The 5,701-nt window shown below is 35.6% G+C and overlaps 1 long non-coding RNA gene across 1 annotated transcript in view; it reads left to right on the top strand.

Annotated features, from left to right (window-relative positions):
* Positions 1–3,428: 3,428 nt before the first annotated feature.
* Positions 3,429–5,701, top strand: part of LOC106532713 (uncharacterized) — a 5,046-nt gene continuing 2,773 nt past the window's right edge. Inside the window, exon 1 of the long non-coding RNA XR_001312128.1 lies at positions 3,429–5,310. This is a non-coding gene — a long non-coding RNA (uncharacterized LOC106532713). The remainder of the gene's footprint in view (positions 5,311–5,701) is intronic.

The raw sequence follows: 5,701 nt of genomic DNA, 5'->3' as shown, positions 1-5,701 counted from the left end.
GTCTCAGGTTTTAGCCTCAGCCCTGTTTTTGTTTCTGTTGTTTTTCTGTATTGTCTCAGGTTTTAGCCTCAGCCCTGTTTTTGTTTCTGTTGTTTTTCTGTRTTGTCTCAGGTTTTAGCCACCTCCCTAACGTCACAGGACCTGTTGATGACTCTCAGATTCCTCTGCTCATCCTGACCAGCAGCTACAGGTCTGTGAAGGAGAGGATTATTTTTAGCTGTGCTGATTCAGCTGAGCTCCCTCTGTGCTCTGATTCTGGGAGGTTTTAGAGACCATGTGAAGCTGCTGACACGTCTCCAGGGACTGAAGTCTCTGCTTTCAGTAATGGTCATGTTTCAATCACCTCCAGGTCCAGAGCTGACTGCCTCTCCCAGTGATGGTKTGAAGGTTTCTGTGGAGAGCCCTGACCTTGGCAAACATTCTGCTCCCAGACAGAATCTGTCAGCGCTGATGGCGACCGCCGGCACAGGAAATGTGACGTCCTCAAACACCGGCTGGTTGAGTAGTTCTGAGAGCATCACATAAAGAATATTTTATTTCTGTTATAAAGTCAAAGAGTTTCTTATCATATCTGCCCTTCAAACACAGGATTACTTGAAGACATGAAGTACACTTAAAGTGATTTTAAATACATTTTTTTAGAGAAATGATCACTTCTTTTTTCATTTTTCCATAATTTTGCCTCATTTCTCCCTTCAGCCGCTCAGTTCAATGCTAACTTAGTGTTTTAAACAATTAAATGATTTACTTAAAAAAAACATCAATTCAGCGTAAACCCTTTCAGCCCACATCACAATCTGACCTTTAAACACAACAAATGCAGTAAAAAGCAGGAGAAAGTCTGCTTGACTAAAATGTTTTACCCATAAAAATGTCAAATTTGCATCATCTGGTGCAACAATAAGTACCACAGATGTGTTATATAAGCCACCGAGGTGGGCTGCATGCTGGGAGCAGCTGAGGGATTTAATCTGATTTTTAACCATCACAAGAACCAGCAGAGGAGCGCCGTGAAGAATCAGAACCATGTTTGTTCTCAGTGTAGACACAGTCAGAGGCCTGCTGTTTGTAACGTTACAAAGTTAAAATTACCACCAATATTTCTGTTTTATTTAGACTTTTATAAGAAAAAAAGAATAAATTTATTTTTCAGTCAGTTTTTCAACATATGATTATAAATGTCAGTTTATAAACTAAATGTTTAACTTACAAATTAAATATTTAGTTAACAAGCTAAAATTTAAACTTGTGACTTAAATATTTAGTTTTGAGCTAAATATTTAGCTTGAAACTTAAATATTTAGCTAGCTACTGAAATATTTAACTTGCTAGCTAAATATTTAAGTTGCAACTTAAATATTTAGCTAGCAAGTTATATATTTATCTTGTTAACTAAATATTTCATTTGTAAGATAAATATTTAGTTTATAAACTATGACATTTATAAATGTATGAATCATATGGTGAAAAACTGACTTTGAAAAACAAATCTGTTCTTTTTTTCTTATACAGTAAAAGGCTAAATAAAACAAAAATATTGGTGGTAATTTTTGACTGTAACTTTGCAAACGGCAGCCCTTATTCCTGTCTGTGGCGCAGCCTCAGCTAAAATCTTAGCATAACGAAAGCTAAACCTGGCAATCCAGTAACAAAAAAGCTATAATTAGCAAAAACACTAGCTTCAAACTAAAACCAGCAAGATAGTAGTCAAAAGTTAAAACCTAGCTTTAGCTTGTAGTCATAATTTTTCAACTAACTAAAGTCTAAGTTAGCCACTGACTGACTTAAGTCTGGTTTAGATCATTATTTATAAATTATACTTTTCTTTTATACATCTGCTGTTTTACATGATTGTTGAATGAAATTAACTTATTAATTGATTATAAAATATTACAGATAATTGGTGAATCAGATCCAGTTGCTCCCACTGCTGGTCAGGGGATGTAAGACATGATAAAAACCATCAGCTGCAATAAAATCCGCCTTCGGCTGTAAAASCAACAACAGCCTGTGAGAGAACACAACGCAGGTCATTAATGACTTTATGGAGATATTGTTTAGTCAGCAGCAGCAGCTCGTWACGCCTGCTGTAAAACCGGTCAGATCATTCAGGTTAATGTCCTCCTGGCCGGAGGCCGGCTCACCTGGCCGGACTGATGTCGTAAAATGATTACGAGCCTGGAGTTGTGAAAGATGCACGTTTGTGTTTACATCCAAGGCTCTCCAACAAGTTGTATCCTTCTGAAGACTACAACTTAAATAAAGTATTTGGGCAGCTGTGGTGGTTGGTTCAAATACAAACACATCTGCAGATGAGAAAATTTAAAGAAGCTGTGTGAAAAACATTTTTTCTTATTTATTATGTTTTTTTTTTTTATTAATTTAGACTTGAACTAACAGCTTTTTACTCTATATTCTTCTTATTTCCCTCGTCAGGAGAGTTTCACTGCTTCTCTGTAAAACAAAGAGATTTATGAGTCTTGGACTTTAACTGTCAGCATAAATTCCTGCTTCTTTTCTTGAATCTGCCACCAGGAGGAGCCAGAGGGAGATTTAAACAAATCTGTCAGAATAATTAAATGTTCTGCACAGATCAGAATAAAAGTTTGGGTTTGTGACCTCGTAATGACCTCATAAGGACAGCAGTTTGACCAAAATCACACTGGTACTTAAATCTGTCCAGTAAGATGTGATGTAAATAAGTAAACAATTTAAAACAGTAGCTAAAAGCTAAAATGAGTAAAACAGCAATAAAACACCCCAATTTACAGAATTATTAAATCAGATTAAATAAATCACGTGTCAAAGCTACAACTAAAAAAGAGTTGCTAAAAGAGTCAAAGTCAAAAATGTAAAATGAGCAAAATCGTAGCTAAAATCTTAAAATAGCAAAAGAAAAGATAATAGTTTAATCTAGCAATCCAGTAATAAAAACGTTAGATTCAAACTAAAACCAGCAAGATAGTAGCCAAAATTTAAAACTAATAAAACAGTGGCTAAAACCTAAAACTAGCAATCATTTAACAAAAAGCTATAATTAGTTAACACAGTGGCTTAAAACCAAAACTAGCAAAACAATAGCTAAAATCTTAGCAAAACAAAAGCTAAATGTTAAACCTGGCAATCCAGTAACAAAACCCTATAATTAGCTAAAACACAAGCTTCAAGCTAAAACCCGCAAGAGAGTAGCCAAGAGTTAAAACTCGTAAAAAAGTAGCTAAAAGCTAAAACTAGCAATCAAATAACAAAAAGCTATGATTAGCAAACACAGTGGCCTAAATAAAACTGGCAAAACAATAGATAATATCTTAGCATAACAAACGCGAAAATGAATAAAACCGTACTTATAAGCTAAAACTAGCAATCATACAACAAAAAACTATAATTGGCAAAAACAGTAGCTTAAAACTAAAACTAGCAAAACAATAGCTAAAATCTTAGCATAACAAAAGCGAAAATGAATAAAGCCGTACTTATAAGCTAAAACTAGCAATCATACAACAAAAAACTATAATTGGCAAAAACAGTAGCTTAAAACTAAAACTAGCAAAACAATAGCTAAAATCTTAGCATAATAAAAGCTAAAAGCTAAACCTGGCAATCCAGTAACAAAACCCTATAATTAACAAAAACACTTGCTTCAAACTAAAACCAGCAAGACAGCAGCCAAAAGTTAAAACTTGTAAAATAGTAGCTAAAAGCTAAAACTAGCAATCATATAACAAAAAGCTATGATTAGCAAACACAGTGACCTAACTAAAACTGGCAAAACAATAGCTAAAATCTTAGCATAACGAAAGCTAAACCTGGCAATCCAGTAACAAAAAGCTATAATTAGCATAAACACTAGCTTCAAGCTAAAACAGTAAGATAGTAGTCAAAAGTTAAAACTTGTAACACAGTAGCTAAAAGTTAAAGCTAATAAAACTGTAGCTAAAAGCTAAAACTAGCAATCATATAACAAAAAGTTATAATTAGCAAGAACAGCTTAAAACTGAAAGTAGCAAAACAGTAGCTAAAATCTTAGCATAACAAAAGTTAAAAGCTAAACCTGGCAATCCAGTAACAAAACCCTATAATTAGCAGAAACACTAGCTTCAAACTAAAACTAGCAAGATAGTAGTCAAAAGTTAAAGCTTGTAAAACTGTAGCTAAAAGCTAAAGCTAATAAAACTGTAGCTAAAAGCTAAAACTAGCAATCATATAACAAAAAGTTATAATTAGCAAAAACAGTGGCTTAAAACTAAAAGTAGCAAAACAGTAGCTAAAATCTTAGCATAATTAAAGCTAAAAGCTAAACCTGGTAATCCAGTAACAAAAAGCTATAATTAGCAAAAAAAACACTAGCTTCAAACTGAAACAGTAAGATAGTAGTCAAAATTTAAAACTTGTAAAACAGTAGCTAAAAGCTAAAACTAAAAGCTAAAACTTGCTATCATATAACAAAAAGCTATAACTATCATAAGCACTAGCTTCGAGCTAAAACTAGCCGAATGTGTTCAGTAAGATGTGATTTGAAGAAGAGGAGAGCTGAAGATGACTTTATGACGTGGAGAAAATGAGCTGCTCTTCACAGATCATCACTGATCACTTGATGCAGCCAGAAGAGTCTCTGAGCTGGTTYATGAACTGGTTTGTGAAACAACAAACTCAGACCAGTTCATCAGCAGAATCTGTTTTCAGGCAAACCCAAAAGACGACACATGTTTTCAGCTCAAACCAAATCAACAATCACAGAAACGTGTAAGGACCTGCTGTGTCTGAGCTTTAGTTTGTGTTTTATTCTGGTGCTCCAGTCTGAGGCTTGTTGGTGGCGTGCAGCAGCTCCCATTACTCCCACAGACACACCTGCTCTGAAGCAGGCTGCACCCTGAGTTCTGGCTCAGTWATGATGCAGAGATGTCAGCAGGAAACAACAGAAGCTGTCAAAGCAAACACACTGTGAGAGCTGTTCAGGCTGCCATTGTACCTGCTGCCTGCCTGAGGCCAGAGGCTCAGGAGGACAGGGAAACACCTGGAACTGAAAACATCCAGCTGCTCAGGCTCTGTGTGTCACTCTGCTCCAGCTGCAGACTCCAATGGCTTTTTAAAAACCAAACTCACTGTGTGAAGGTTTTCGGATTTTGCAGAACCACATTTAAATAAAGTTTATTCAAACTAAAATTCAGGTTTCTGCAAAAACATCAGAGTTGACACCGAGATATTTTAGTCCTTTCTGGAAAAGATGGAGCCTTTCTGCAGGGGGCGGAGCCAGAGGGGCGAAGACACCCTGCAGCTACAATTATTGGACAGCAGGAACAGCCGGTCGAGGTAAATGTTCACTACGTCAGAACTTATTCTGTTAATGTGTTTCTGTCTCCTCTTCTGCACATTAACTCCTTCAGAAAATTCAAAAACCACCTCAAGCGAGCGAAAAWWTTTTTGCAAAATTGAGGAAGTTTTTGGTTACCACTTTACAATAAGGCTCCTCTAGATGACGTTTTCTACCTACAAAATTTTCAGATCTTCCAAGGTGCCAATTATGGAACTCTGTGCATTGTTGCCCAAATCAAATTCTGGAAGTGGTCATTCAACTAGATCTGTTACAAAAGGACAACTGATATTACCAACTTTTAAAAACTGTTACGGCCAGAGGTCTTTTTTCTATGTTTATACTAAAGCATGGGATGACATTCCTCAAAACATAAAGTCCATTTCAAAA

Source organism: Austrofundulus limnaeus, unplaced genomic scaffold (assembly GCF_001266775.1).
Source record: "Austrofundulus limnaeus strain Quisiro unplaced genomic scaffold, Austrofundulus_limnaeus-1.0 Scaffold817, whole genome shotgun sequence".
NCBI classification, from domain to species: Eukaryota; Metazoa; Chordata; class Actinopteri; order Cyprinodontiformes; family Rivulidae; genus Austrofundulus; species Austrofundulus limnaeus.
Note: the sequence above shows the minus strand (reverse complement) of the source record. Positions and strands in the feature narration are given on the sequence as shown.